General features: G+C 46.2%; 1 protein-coding gene across 4 annotated transcripts in view; it reads left to right on the top strand.

Annotated features, from left to right (window-relative positions):
- Window positions 1–6032: 6032 nt before the first annotated feature.
- The window catches only part of pcdh1 (protocadherin 1), a 151349-nt gene continuing 142576 nt past the window's right edge, over window positions 6033–14805 (top strand). The window contains exon 1 of one of the 4 annotated variants that reach the window (XM_008108994.3): window positions 6033–6287. The gene's annotated coding sequence lies outside the window, so the exon portion shown is untranslated. Of the gene's footprint in view, window positions 6288–6876; window positions 7067–7228; window positions 7331–14805 lie in introns of those variants that run through there. The other 3 variants (XM_008108997.2, XM_008108993.3, XM_008108996.3) reach the window with 3 other exon arrangements.

The raw sequence follows: 14805 nt of genomic DNA, 5'->3' as shown, positions 1-14805 counted from the left end.
GAAATGGTCGCAGCTGGTGCACAAGCTTTAACTGTGCAAAGGCCCTCCTGGCCATTGCCAACACCCAAGAATCATGCATCAACGCTGAGTCCAGGAAGACCCCCAAGCTGCAGACCTGTGTCCTCAGGGGGAGTGTAACCCCATCAAGCACAGGTTGCCACCCAAAAGCCTGATCGGCCCCATGACTGACCAGGAGGACCTCTGTCTTGTCTGGATTAAGTTTCAACTTGTTAACCCGAATCCAGGCCAACACAGCTGCCAGGCACTGGTTTAAGGTCTGGGAGGCTTACTTGGAATTCAGTGGGAAGGAGTAATAGAGTTGGGTGTAATCCGGGTACAGATGGCGCCCAACTCCAAAACTCTGGATGACCTCACCCAGTGGTTTCATGTAGATGCTAAAAAGCAAGGGGAATAGAATAGAACCTTGTGGGACCCCACAGGTCAAAGGCCAGGGGTCTGAGAAGGTGTCCCCGGCTTCACCAACTGGGAGCGACCCTCTAGGAAGGAGTGGAGCCACTGCAAAGCAATGCCCCCAATACCCATCCCAGAGAGCCATCCCAGAAGGATACCATGGTTGATGGTATCGAAAGCCGCTGAGATGTCCAGGAGCATTAACTGGGACACACTCCCCCTGTCTAGTTCTCTTTGGAGGTCATCCACCAAGGTGACCAAAGCTGTCTCCATTCTGTGGCCAGGCCTAAAACCAGACTGTGCTGGATCTAGATACTTGGTCTCATCCAGGAACTCCTGAAGCTGCAAGGCCACCACCCGCTCCAGAACCTTGCCCAAGAAGGGGAGATTAGAAATTGGCCAAAAATTGTTAAGCAGATGGATCTAGGGACACTTTCTTCAAGATGAGTCGTACTAATGCTTTTTTAAGGCATGATGGTATGTGCCCCTGCACCAAGAATGCCTTTATGATGCTCATAAACCATTTAGCCATCCCCTCCTTGGCAAGTTTGATTAGCCAGGATGGGCAAGGATCTAGAGCACAGGTGGTCGGCTTGATAGCTCCAAGAACCCTGTCAACGTCATCAGGGAGAACAAGTTGAAATGCATCCAACAAAATTGGACAGGCAGGTGCCTCGGTTACATCTTGTGGTGGTACCGTACTAAGGCGGGCGTCTAAGTCGGAATGTATCTGAGCGACTTTATCTGCAAAATGATGGGCAAACTCACCACATCAGGTTGTCAAGTAATCAGAGTTCTCGTCCTCCTGGTGGGGATGAAGGAGTTATCTGACCACTCGAAACAACTCAGCCAGTCTATTTGTTGTAGACGCAATGTGAGCAGTCAAGAAAGCCTTTCTGGATGCCCTCATTGCTGCGGAGTAGGACTTAAGAGAGGCTCTAGCCCATGTTCGGGTGGATACGTTTTGAGTCTTCCTCCAGTAGCACTCTAGTCTCAATTTCGCCCGCTTCATCACCGCCAACTCCCCAATAAACCAGGGAGCCGAATTGCTTCTGTGCTGTGAGAGAGGACGTTCAGGGGCGATCGTGTCTACTGCCCTGGCCACCTTCACGTTATAGAGATTGACCAAGGCATCAACAGGATCATCTGCCAGCATGACAGGAAGCAACCATTTCCAATTACTGTTTGGAGATTAATCGAAACAGTCCTGAAACACCTCCTCTGTACCTGGCGGACCTTAACTGGGATGTCTGCAATCTTCTCCCAACGAAGCATTAGTCACATGTTTCTTTATTAGTACAGCTAACTGTACTACTAAGACAACTTTTGCTCAGTATGTCAGGCAGGTGTGGTCTTACGCTCATTGTTTAGTTATTTTATGCAAACAATGCTTTCCATTTTGCCTGTAGAGTAAACAGTGCAAGGTCATTTGAGATTGGGTTGGCCAATAATGGGCCCTTGCCACAGTGTATCAGTGAGGTTGGTTAACTGCAATAGAAAGTTTTCTTTTAACTCCACCCCACCGCAATTTTGCCTGATAACTGCAACTATAGTACAGTATTTGAAAGTTTGTGTAATAATATATTGGCAAGTTGATATGCCCTAATGGAAGTATTACCATAATACAGATATATTTTTAAGATTAATGTTTTTTATTTTCAATTTACATATTCATAAAAAACAGTGAAACAAATGTATATACATGCATATATGCATAAACCAATACAATAATGCCCCTAATACAGCTTTTTTAAGTCTATGGCTGATTCTATACTGTCAAATAATGCAGTTTGAACTGCATCATATGGTCAGTGCAAGGCCCCTTCTACACTGCCATATAAAATCCAGATTATCTGATTTGAACTGGATTATATGGCAGTGTAGATTTATATAATCTAGTTCAAAACAGATTATGTAGATTATCTTCTTTGATCTTGATTATATGGCAGTGTAGAAGGGGCTGTAGACTCATATAATGCACTTTGAATTGCACTGAACTGCATTATATGGATCTGCACTGACCATATAATGTTGTTCAAGCTGCATTCTTTGGCCGTGTAGATCTAGCCTGCTAGTCCATTAATGAGAGGTAGGTTGCCGGTTGAAATGAGACCAATCTATGAATTGGAATCAAAATGAAGTGAGGCCAGAATCTTTCAACAAAAACACAGAGCTGGGTAGAGAAAGATCTATGCTCCTTAAGTGTCCTTGATACCGACGATGCCCCAGGGGAAAGAAAAAATGTGCACCTGATTGGCTTTTCCCAACAGGTTTTTCAAGCAAGCATGAAGAGTACAGGGGCAGCTGTAAAGCATTAGTCACATGATTCTTTGTTAGTACAGCCAACTGTACTACTAAGACAACTTTTACTCAGTCTGTCAGGCAGGTGTGGTCTTATGCTCGTTGTTTAGGTATTTTATGCAAACAATGCCTTCCATTTTGTCTGTAAAGTAAACAGTGCAAAGTCATTTGAGACTGGGTTGGCCAATAATAATAATAGGCCCTTGTCACAGTGAGACTGGTGAACTGCAATAGAAACATACAGATGTGCTCTACCAACAGAGGGGCTTCTGAGAGATCACACTGAAAACTACTAAACACCTGTGTTAGTCAAAATGCCAGGAAATTTGATAAGATATTTTGTGTTGGTTTGGCCAATGTGGTTTAGTGGTGTGCGTGTTGGACTCTATGACACTACGGTTTGAATCCCTACTTGGCCATGAAAAGCCACTGGGTGACCTTGGGCAAGTCACATTCTCTCAGCCTCAGAGAAACGCTATGGCAACTCCCCCTGAACAAATTCTGTCCTGTACCTCGTGCCTTTAATAACCCTTATGTCAGCGGATCCCTCTGATCTTGGAAGCTATGCAAGGTCAGCCTTGGTTAGTACCTAAAGGAGTCCGCCAATATATACCAAGTGCTGTTGGTTGTATTTCAGAGGAAGGAACTCGCAAAACCACAAATATTACACTATGTAACAAAATTTGAAATACAAATTCTGTTCCTGGTTTGAAAATGTTATTTCCTGTTTAACTGTGCAGTACTTACTTTGAAAGTACAGTAGAGTCTCACTTATCCAACACTTGCTTATCCAACATTCTGGATTATCCAACTCATTTTTGTAGTCAATGTTTTCAATACATCGTGATATTTTGGTGCTAAATTCGTAAATACAGTAATTACTACATAGCATTACTGCGTACTGAACTACTTTTTCTGTCAAATTTGTTGTATAACATGATGTTTTGGTGCTTAATTTGTAAAATCATAACCTAATTTGATGTTTAATAGACTTTTCCTTGGTCCCTCCTTATTATCCAACATATTCGCTTATCCAACGTCCTGCTGGCCTGTTTATGTTGGATAAGTGAGACTCTACTGTAGTTGTTATACTCCAGAAATGTTGTTTTGGTGGTTGCCACAAACTATGTTGAATTGGCTGAGATATTTATTGAAAAACTATAGCAGAATGTCCTGCAAGGTGTCATGCCACAACAAGGTTTTTGCAGTTTAATAAACGTTTCCCATGTTTTTATGATAGAACCAATTAGGGAATAACATTCATAACCCAGGAACAAACATTGTGTTGAGTTGTTGTGAGTTTTTCAGGCTATATGGTAATGTTCCAGTAGCATTCTCTCCTAAAATTTTGCCTGCATCTGTGGCAAGCATCCTCAGAGGTTTGTTCAGAAGTCTGTTGGAAATGAGGCAAGTGAAGTGTGTGTGTCTGTCTGTCTATCTATCTATCTATCTATCTATCTGTGGAATGTTCATGGTGGGAGAAAGAACTCTCCTGTTTGAAGCAAGTGTGAATGTTGCAGTTAGCAAGCTTGCTTAGCATTGAGTAGCCTTGCAGTTGCAAAGCCAATCAGTGAGGGTATTCGTTAGCTGTTGTTGCCTGGAAGCAGGCATGTAGCCGGGGGGGGGGGGGGGGCTTGAGGGGCTTCACCCCCCCCCCCCCAAATTCTCAGGATGGTCCACAAGAAGGCCTTACTGCTATTATTTAAACTGTTACGTTTATTCATATCATGATCTGATCACCATGCTCAATATATCCCATATGCATGGGGGTATTGGGATAATGATACAAAAGGTTTGCTAGGGTAGATCCTCTCTCACCCAGACTCAGCCCCCCACCCCCACCCCCAATCAAAATCCTGGCTACGGGCCTGCCTAGAAGCATTTCTTGTTTAGGAGATGTCAAACTGACACTTGATTGTTTGCTATCTGGATTTCCCTTGTTTCTGAGTGATGTTCTATATTTACTGTTTTGATTCTGGTGTTTTGTAATACTCGTAGCCAGATTGTGTTCATTTTCTTGGTTTCCTCCTTTCTGTTGAAAGTGTCCACATGCTTGTGGATTCCAGTGGCTTCTCTGTGTACTCTGACATGGTGGTTGTTAGAGTGGTCCAACATTTCTGGGGGAATCCTTTCTTGGGAGGCATTAGCTGGCTCTGATAGTTTTATGTCTGGATTTCCCCTGTTTTCTGAGTGTTGCCCTTTATTTACTGCCCTGATTAAATTCCAGACATTAATCAGGGCAGTAAATAAAGGGCAACATTCAGAAAACGGGGGAATTCCAGACATAAAACTATCAGGGCCAGCTAATGCCTCCCAAGAAAGGATTCCCCCAGGCAGTAAACAGCCAGATCTTGAAACTGAAAGGCCATTTAATGCTAATCAAGCTGGCCAATTGCACCATTCACACTTGCCTCAGGCAGACAAGAGCTCTTCCTCCCACCCTGGACCTTCCACCGCTATATAAACCCCTTGCCTAGTTTCCAACAGATCTCACAACCTCTGAGAATGTCTGCTATAGATGCAGGTGACACATCAGGAGAAAATGCTTTGGGAATATGGCCATACAGCCCGGAAGATTCACAGCAACCCAGTGATTGTGGCCATGAAAACCTTCGACAACACATTAAACCAGTGTTTCTCAACCTGGGGGTCGGGATTCCTGAGGGGGTCACGAGGAGGATGCCACAGGGATGGCCAAAGACCATCAGAAAACACATATTTCTGATGGTCCTAGGAACCCCTTTGGCAAAAGCTGGATGTAGGTGAACTACAACTCCAAAACTCAAGGTCAATGCCCACCAAATCCTTCCAGTATTTTCTGTTGGTCATGGGAGTGCTGTGTGACAAGTTTGGTTCAATTCCATTGTTGCTGGAGTTCAGAATGCTATTTGATTGTAGTAGAACTATAAATCCCAGCAACTACAACTCCAAAATGGCAAAATCAATCCCACCCAACCCCACCAGTAATCAAATTTGGGCATATCAGGTATTTGTGCCAAACTTGGTCCAGTGAATGAAAATACCTCCTGCATATCAGATATTTACATCGCGACTCATACAGTTATGAAGTAGCAACGAAAATAATGTTATGGTTGGGGGGTCACCACAGAATGAGGAATTGTATTAAGGAGTCGCAGCTTTAGGAAGGTTGAGAACCAATGCATTCAAGCCTTTCCCTGACATAGAAGACAAGGAGCCCGCTTTGGCACGACGGCAAGCCTTCTCGGTTGCAATGCCAAAGCGGCCTCTAGGTGGCGCGCGGCGTTATGGGAGGCGGGCGGCGCCAAGGGGAGGCGGCGGCGGAGGAGGAGGGGGCTGTCCCGGGCAACAGGTTGGGAGGGCTCAGCGGGGCGCCAAGCTACACCAACGGGAGGATGATGGGGACACAGGAAAAGGAGACGCGGCGCCAATTTGGCCCCTAGTGGCCCTCCTCCCGGAAGGAAGAAAGGTAGGAAGAAGGCAGGCAGGCAGGCAACAGGTAGCCCTACCCAGTCGATCGCGCAGGTGAGGTGAAAGGCAAGCCAGGGCCTCGGAAGAGACAGCGTGGCCATCGCGGGGACAACAGGCAAGGAAAGGTAAGAGACCTCTCCTCCAAGTGGATGTTCCAATATATATATTTAAACTGTTACGTTTATATATATACATACACACATAATATATATGCACCCGGCCGGATGTGCGACAGAACCCACCCCGACGCTTTCTATGAGGCAGTGGGCGCGCGTTGCCTGCTTTTCCTCAGGATTGGACGAAAGCCCCCGACCCGGGGTCGCGCGCGGGGGAAGCGAAGCCGTTTGGTGCGCTCTTCTCATTCTCCCCCTCGAGCAGGTGCAGCGCGAGCCCGAGGCGGGGTTGGGCAAGGTCAGTCAGCGCGTCACGCCTCGGAAGGATCCCGGAGAAGGTTTGGGTGCCTCGTTTTCCCTCCCTTCTGCTACTCTCTCTCTCTCGCTCTCTCTCCCTCGCGAAGGCGTCATCGCCGTTTGGGAGCAGCAGGCCTCGCGTGCCCCTAGCGGCAGTGCTGGACCGCCTCGAGGTGGTGGAAGAGAGAGAGAGAGGAGGGGCGGAGGGAGAAATAGTGGGCACTAGTAAGCAGAGCGTCAGGAGCGGCGCGCGCGAGGCTCCTCCCCCTTTCCCCCTCCTCCCTCCTCCTTTGCTCTCGCGCTCCCTTTGCCAGTGGGTGCCCAGCGCGCGCGCGCCCGCCCTCGCGGCTCCTCCGCCACTTCTCTCTCTGCCAGCCGACGAAAGCAGAGCCGGACCGCAGCAGCGGGGGCGGCCATTTCCCCCCCTTTTTTTTCTTTTTCCACTCACACTCTTTCTGTCGCGGACTCCGTGGAGGCAAGTGGATGCTGAAAAGGTGGGATATTTGGGCGGTCGGGGGCATTGTGGACTCGGGATGTAGCCGGAGAGGAGCCAAAAGGGTTCTCTCAGCGCGTGTATCTTTCTCGCTCGCTCTCTCTGCGTCGCTGGCTCTGCAGCAGGCGCTCGAGGAGGTCCGAGAAGGAAGGGAGGGAGGGAGGGATTGTGCCGTCCCTGGGCTGCGCTTCCCTTTGGCATCTCCTCCTCGCCTTCCTCGCGACTCGCCGGGCTCGGACACGCAGCCTTCCTCGGATCCTTCTCAGTAAGCAATGGGGATAGCAGGATGGAACGGGGGGGAAGCGATGTGTGCCGGAATGCGAGATCGGGAGCAGGTTGAGGAGGGAAGCGCTAGAGCCCAGATGCGAGCCATCTCCCAGCCGTTTCCCCCGCACCCTTTCGACATACATACATACATACATCCACACACACACAGCGTCCCGGTCTTTCCCCCTCCCCGATGCGCAGGATTTTGGGGAGGGCGTTCCTCCTCAAAGGAGGAACAGGAGATGATACCGACCCCCGCGATGCATATCGTCTCCCACTCCCTTTAATGCTGCTCGCCCCTCTTGCCACTTGTTGGGCGCCGCGCTTCACTGACATCCAAAATACCCCCCCACCCAAATAATATCTCCCAAACACAGAATAGAATAGGGCGGCATTGGGTTCCTAGCTGTTAGGCTGTTCGATGTGTTGTCGAAGGCTTTCATGGCCGGGATCACTGGCTTGCTGTGAGTTTTCCGGGCTGGCTGGCCACATTCCAGAAGCATTCTCTCCTGACGTTTCCCCTAGGCATCCTCAGAGGTTGTGAGGTCTGCGGGGACACTAGGCAAGTGATGTATGCATGTGTATATCTGTGGAATGTCCAGGGTGGCAGATATAAATCTTTGTCCGTTTGAAGCAAGTGTGAATGTTGCGTTGGTTAGCACTGAACAGCCTTGCAGCTTCAAAACCTGGCTGCTTCCCGCCTGTTGGTTAAAGAACAACACTCAGAAAACAGAGGAATTCTAGACAGGAAACCATGGGGGGCAGCTAATCACCTCCCCAACAACGGGTTCCCCAAGGCAGGAAGCAGCCAGGCTTTGACACTGCAAGGCTATTCAATGCTAATCCATCTATTAGTATAAATAAATAATAGAAACCATGGGGGCCAGCTAATCACCTCCCAACAACGGGTTCCCCAAGGCAGGAAGCAGCCAGGCTTTGACACTGCAAGGCTATTCAATGCTAATCAATCTATTAGTATAAATAAATAATGGAAATAAATTAAATACATCAATAATCAATTTGGGAAATTGCAGCATTCACACTTGCTTCAAACAGACAAGACTTCTTTCTCCCACCCTTGACATTCCATGGATATATAAACCCCACTTGCCTGTGTTGTCGAAGGCTTTCACGGCCGGCATCACAGGGTTGTTGTATGTTTTCCGGGTTGTATGGCCATGTTCTAGAAGTATTCTCTCCTGACGTTTCGCCCACATCTATGGCAGGCATCCTCAGAGGTTGTGCCTGCCATAGATGTGGGCGAAACGTCAGGAGAGAATACTTCTAGAACATGGCCATACAACCCGGAAAACATACAACCCACTTGCCTAGTTTTTCAACAGACTTCACAATCTCTCAGGATGCCTGCCATAGATGCGGGCGAAACGTCAGGAGAGAATGCTTCTGGAACATAACCATACATCCCGGAAAACTCATAGCAAGCCAGTGATTCCGGCCATGGAAGCCTTCGACAACACATTATTTGTCACTTCCTAGGGGAGCGGGGGGTGTCAGCGTGAATTGCGTGTCTATATGTGTGCGTGTGTGTGTGTAGGGGGGGGGGGGGGTTGGCGACGCCCGTTTGTTTGCGTTCCGAGCCTCTCGCGGAATGATTGGCATCTCCGCGAGGCCTCTTCCACCCTGCCATATATATCATCCAGATTCTCCACCAGATCTCCTTGGAAGGGGATGATACGAGTCTACATTGCCATATCATCCAGTTTAGATGATAGTGGAGATGGAGACAGAGAGAGATGGAGAGCGAGAGAGTCGCCTTTGCGACGGACGGATCCCGAGCCGGGCTCATAGGCGCCGGGATCGTCCGAGGCGAGGTGTGCCAAAGGGAGGGAGGCCTTGAGATAGATGCCTCTCAGGATTTTTTTTCGTCTCTCCCCGGATTCGAGCCGCCGACCTCTCAGTCAACAGTCTTGTCGACACAAGGGTTTAACACATTGCGCCACCGGGGAGTCAGCCTCTCCGGGAGGAAAGCAGGGGGTTAGAATCATGGCCGCGCAGGTTGGATGCTCTCTCTCTCTCTCTGCCTATGTTCCCTATGTAGCGCTATGTTCCGCTCTTCTGTTTGGTTCGGATTCGCGCTTTGCTGTGAGACCTACATGGGCATCGAATGGATATTATAGATGGGTACATTACTTACTTAGGCAATCCCTCGTTGTCCGAGTATGATGGCCCTCCAAGTGTACATATATCGATGGGAGAGAGCCTCCGATAAAGGCGGTGGTGGATGAACCTCCTTAAGGAAAGGCATCTCGGGGAAGAGACCTGGATGGAGGATGTGTGAGGGGAAAGAAATGTGACGCTTTCCTTGCCGGCTACAGACAGAGTTGCTCCGGGGTGTTGTTTGGTTTCCAAGCTGTTCAATGTGTTGTCGAAGGCTTTCATGGCCAGAATCACTGGGTTGCTGTCATGGCCATGTTCCAGAAGCATTCTCGCCCGACTTTTCGCCCACACCTCGGAGGTTGTGAGGTGTATGGCCATGTTCCAAAAGCATTCTCTCCTAACGCTTCGCCCACACCTATGACAGGCATCCTCCGAGGTTGTGAGGTCTGTTGGAGACTAGGCAAGTGGGGTTTATATATCTGTGGAAAGTCAAGGGTGGGAGAAAGAAATATTGTCTGTTTGAATGTTGCAATTTGCCACTTTGATTAATATTGAATAGTCTTGCAGTTTCAAAGCCTGGTGCTTCCTGCCTGGGGGAATCCTTTGTTGGGAGGTGATTAGCTGGCCCTGATTGTTTCCTGTCTGAATTCCCCTATTTTCTGAGTGTTGTTCTTTATTTAGTGTCCTGATTTTAGAGTTTTTAAAATACTGGTAGCCAGATTGTGTTCATTTTCATGTTGTGGATTTCAGTTACTGTTTCTCCTGACGTTTTGCCTCCACTTCCCTTGTTTGCTCCTTTCTCTCCACTTGTTGCAGTTCCCTCCTCAACCGGCCTCCTCCTCCTTCAGGTTGAGGTCGTTTAAAGGGAAGGCTTAAGGGAAGCAGGGGCGGGGCAGTGCCAAGCCTCTTGTACCCAGGTTGTGTGCCTTCAATGGGGATGTTGGCATTCTCTCTGCCCATTTGTGACTGTTTTCAGTATCTGTCTTCATTTGACAATAAGACTGCTAGTAAAAAATCTCTTCTGTGTTGTAACGTTTTGAAAACCAAACAGTTCTCCGCCACCGCGATCTAATTTCAGTGCCTGTTCTTTTAAGGCATTGATTGTGCACAATACGCCCAATTATGTTTCTTTCTCCAGTCCCCATTTCAGGCTCTTAATCCTTCAGAGTGTTTGCATTGATGGCTAGATTTTTTTTGGGAATGTTTCCTGGAGACTAGGCACAAGTTTATTTCCAGTGGATCTACAGCATTTGTCCTCTAGTGCCTTCAAATGGGTCTACGTTTATGCATGTTGCTGATCCCAAAGAGATCCGTAATGTATGTCTCACACTGTTGTCTGTGGCACCTTTAAGGCGATTCCGTTGTCATACATGCATCCAAAATAGCATACGATGTGTAACCTGTGCCCCTCCCCATAGGCAGAATGATGCTAAAGAAGAATTTGAGTAAACAGGTCTTTAAAACGGGTCCTTTTTTGAGCTCATCAACGTTTTGAGCTTTACATGAATCGGAGAATTAGCTTGCTAAGAAAGGAGGGAAGAGGGGGAGATTTGTTACAAAACTACATTCAGACATAGCTTCATCAATATTTTTTAAAGGCCTCAGTTAGCTCAAGCTTTAAAGGATCCAAGGACTCTGAGGCCGGGCCTTGGGAGAAATGTTGGGTTTGGCGCCTTCTACACTGCCATATAAAATCCAGATTGTATGCTTTGAACTGAGTTATATGGTAGCATAGACTCAAATAATCCAGTTCAAAGCAGATTTTATGTGTGTCTGTTAGGAGCAACTTGAGAAACTGCAAGTCGCTTCTAATGTGAGAGAATTGGTCATCTACAAGAATATTGCACAGAAAATGCCCGGAAGTTTGATATTTTACCATCCTATGGGAGGCTTCTCTCCTGTCCCTGCATGGGAGCGAGAGCTGACAGATGGGAGCTCACCCCACTCCCTGGATTCGATTTGCTGTCCTGTCGATCAGTAGTCCTGCCAGCACAAGAGTTTAACCCATTCCGCCACTGTGGTTCCTTCAAAGCAGATAATCTGGATTTTTATATGGCAGTGTAGATGGGGCCTCTGTTATACACATCATGTTACACGAAAGGCAAAGCATATTGTTCCGCATCGTTCCACACCTGCAGCTCCTGAGAACGACACTGGTGTAGATGCACTACAGAAAGGGTGTATTTGGAATGACATTGTAAAATTGTTGAGCTACATCACTTGAGGTTTAACTTATTTCAAAATAGTCTCTCTATATACCCCTTGTAAGACCGCACAGTGGGAATAGGAAATGTACTGTAGTGAGGCAATAGAATCTTCATCACGGTCATGAATAATCTCATCTGCCAAAACGAGGCAGAGCCTTGGAAATTTGAACTTGCGTACACATATAATACAGGGATATGTGCATTCTTCTGTGCCATATGAAAATCTTAAGGGCATACGTACAGCAGAAGCCATGCGTGGAACACAACCTGCCATGGAGGAGATAACCTGATGCCTTCCAGATGCACAATTGTTGGGGTTCAAAATAGATGGCTCCTGCACTTGTCGTTGCTAATCCTGCTAACAATCCATTAATCAGATACTGGGCTGCAAAATGGGAAATGCAAAATGGCAGCTTCGTTCTACTGATCAACATGGGTTACATTTCACCCAGAAGTACTCTTGGGGCAGCCTCATTGGAATGATCCCTGGTCAGGATCTGCCGCTAGCCTCAGTCGCCTTACCTTTGACAGGGTGTCAGTTTGCAAAGTGGATGGAATGATGAATAATGACAATTGTATATTTCTCCTTCCAATTTTAATGTGAGACGTTTGTTTTCACATTTTAGTAGTTGTTAGCCTCTAGTAGCAATTTTGTTTTATTTCATTTTTGAAAGGCAGTTGCGCAACACAGTTGTGTGAGTGGGTTTTGTGGGTGACTGATTAGAGGATTTTTCTTATTTCTTTCTGTTTTTCAAACATTTGCGAGAGGCACTCTGGATTCACTGGGATTCTTGCCATTAAACTATTTGTAAAAAAGATTAATTACAAAGCACTTTTTGCTGATACATGTTGCCAAATGTTACCCTATTATTGAACACTTTGTTACTGGAGAAATTCCATCCATTTTATTGATTCTTAAATCAGTTTCACATTGCCTAGTTATCTGTTCCACTTCGGCCACACCTCCAGTTGTCCACTGCTGTTTCATTGCCCATTTGTATTTCCTCTGTGGCTTACTATAGACATTAACAATTACATACCAAGATATAGTTTGAAATCAAGTACCCTTGGAAATAAAGATCTCCAGTTGGACCTTGCATTGGATTTTACCTTTTTTGGGGGAAGGGGGGGGGGTTGGTTTTGTTGCAACTCAGACTTCCTCTTCTATATTTTAAAAGCAGGTCAGACCTCATTTGTTCTGCATTCTAATTTTACATTCCTATTTTTCCTGAAGAAATGAATTCCCTAAATAAGTATATATTCGAACTTATTGCCATCATATTTTTTCTTTGAATATACACACGGTTGACATATTGCTACCAAGCATAGCTTTTCAAAAGTTCTGGATCCTTCTATGTAAACACATCTGAGATTGGGTTGTAATCCCACTTTGTTCAGTGGGACTTGGAACCAAAATATGCATCTGGTAAGAAGTGTAATCTTAAAATGGAGTGATTTTCTTTAGTAACATAATAATTGGGACATTTTGTGGACATTATAGTTCTTTATAGCCAGGTAGAGCTGAGCAGAGATCTGTCTTTAGTCAGATATAAGTTTAAAAGTCACATGGATTGCATGCCCAACAGTTTCAAGATTATGTTTCTGATCATTCAAGGGCCATGGTACGGTAATGTAAATTAAAAGCAAAAATGTAAAGGAGTTGTTAAATATTGAAACTCCTTTGTGACTTGGCTCACCATATATTAACTGTGGAGCTTTCAGCCATTTCAGGGTGTAGACACAGTAAATAATCCTGGTGATATATAGAATAGTATCTCTAGGATCTTATCACTTCTGGGAAAGTTTTTTTTTTCGTGTCAGGAGCAACCGGAGTTGTTTCTGGAGTGAGAGAATTGGCCGTCTGCAAGGATGTTGCCCAGGGGATGCCCGGATGTTTTGATGTTTTACCATCCTTGTGGGAGGCTTCTCTCATGTCCCCGCATGGAGCTGGAGCTGGTAGAGGGAGCTCATCCGCGCTCTCCCCAGGTGGGATTCGAACCTGGCAACCTTCAGGTCAGCTATCCAACCTTCAAGTCACAAGGCTTTTATCCCTTAGGCCAACTGAGGCTCCTTTCTGGGAAAGTGAGAAGCTGAGAACAGTATTGTAAGCCCAAAGATAGGGATTTGGAAACGGGTAAAGAGAGGTATGAGTGTTGCTATCTGCTTTCCAACACCTCCTTGGCTGTGGTGTAAATGTGTGTGTCTGTGTGGTTCTTTGTCGGAGGCTTTTTTCAGGTACCACAAAAGCAGTGTGTGCAGAAACAAAATGCGAAATGGCCGGGTCATGAAAAATTACCTGGGAGCTAGCAAATCCTGAGAAAGAAAAAGAACCGGATCTGACTGTTGCCAGGCAAAATGGACCAGGAGGCAGAATAAAATGTCTAGATGCAATTGCTGCAGGCACAGCTTGAGGTATATGGGAGGAGGAAGTACTGGACAGGCAGAAGGAGAAGCCTTTCCTAGAATGTCCCTGGTGAAGCTCTGAGGCGTTTGTTGTTTTTATTTTTTACAAATGACAGCTTTGAGTGTGGCAGTCATGAATGTAACATTAATGAGGGTTAGAGAGTGGATGAAATCAGTTCTGCTGCTGAATGTACATCACTGACCATCTATGTGGCTTTTCCCACTCTGTTTACAGATGTAGGACATGACAAATGACTCACAGATCAATGGTTTGCATTGAAGTGCTGACTTTAATTGGATGTGACTAGTACCTTGGATAGTTGTAGAGAAATTGAGGATCCAAACTCAGTGTAAACTCCCATGATTTCTAGGAGAAGCTGTGTCTGCTAGGAGAAAGGGAAATGCTGAAGAGGTTTGGTAAACAAAAGTGTCTCATTTTGTTGTCTGCAGTGGAAAACCCAAATTGCATCCCATTCCCCACTTACAAGGAAATTCACCAGGACATTTTGCTGTGCAAGATCCTTTCTAAATAGTTTCCTTATAGATTGTTTCCCATAATTTACACATGTCTCTCGTTCTGCTGTAGCTTTCCTGTTGGAATCCGCCCTGAGTCCCTTTTGGGAAATAGGGTGGAATACAAATAAAGTTTTTTTATATTATTATTATTATTATTATTATTATTATTATTATTATTATTATTACTATTACCCTGCCTTATGGTGAACAGACTCAGCTGATTTTGTTT

The sequence above is a fragment of the Anolis carolinensis genome, chromosome 4 (genome assembly GCF_035594765.1).
Source record: "Anolis carolinensis isolate JA03-04 chromosome 4, rAnoCar3.1.pri, whole genome shotgun sequence".
In the NCBI taxonomy this organism is placed as follows: domain Eukaryota; kingdom Metazoa; phylum Chordata; class Lepidosauria; order Squamata; family Dactyloidae; genus Anolis; species Anolis carolinensis.
The sequence above is the reverse complement of the archived record's forward strand: the minus strand, read 5'-3'. Positions and strand labels throughout refer to the sequence as shown.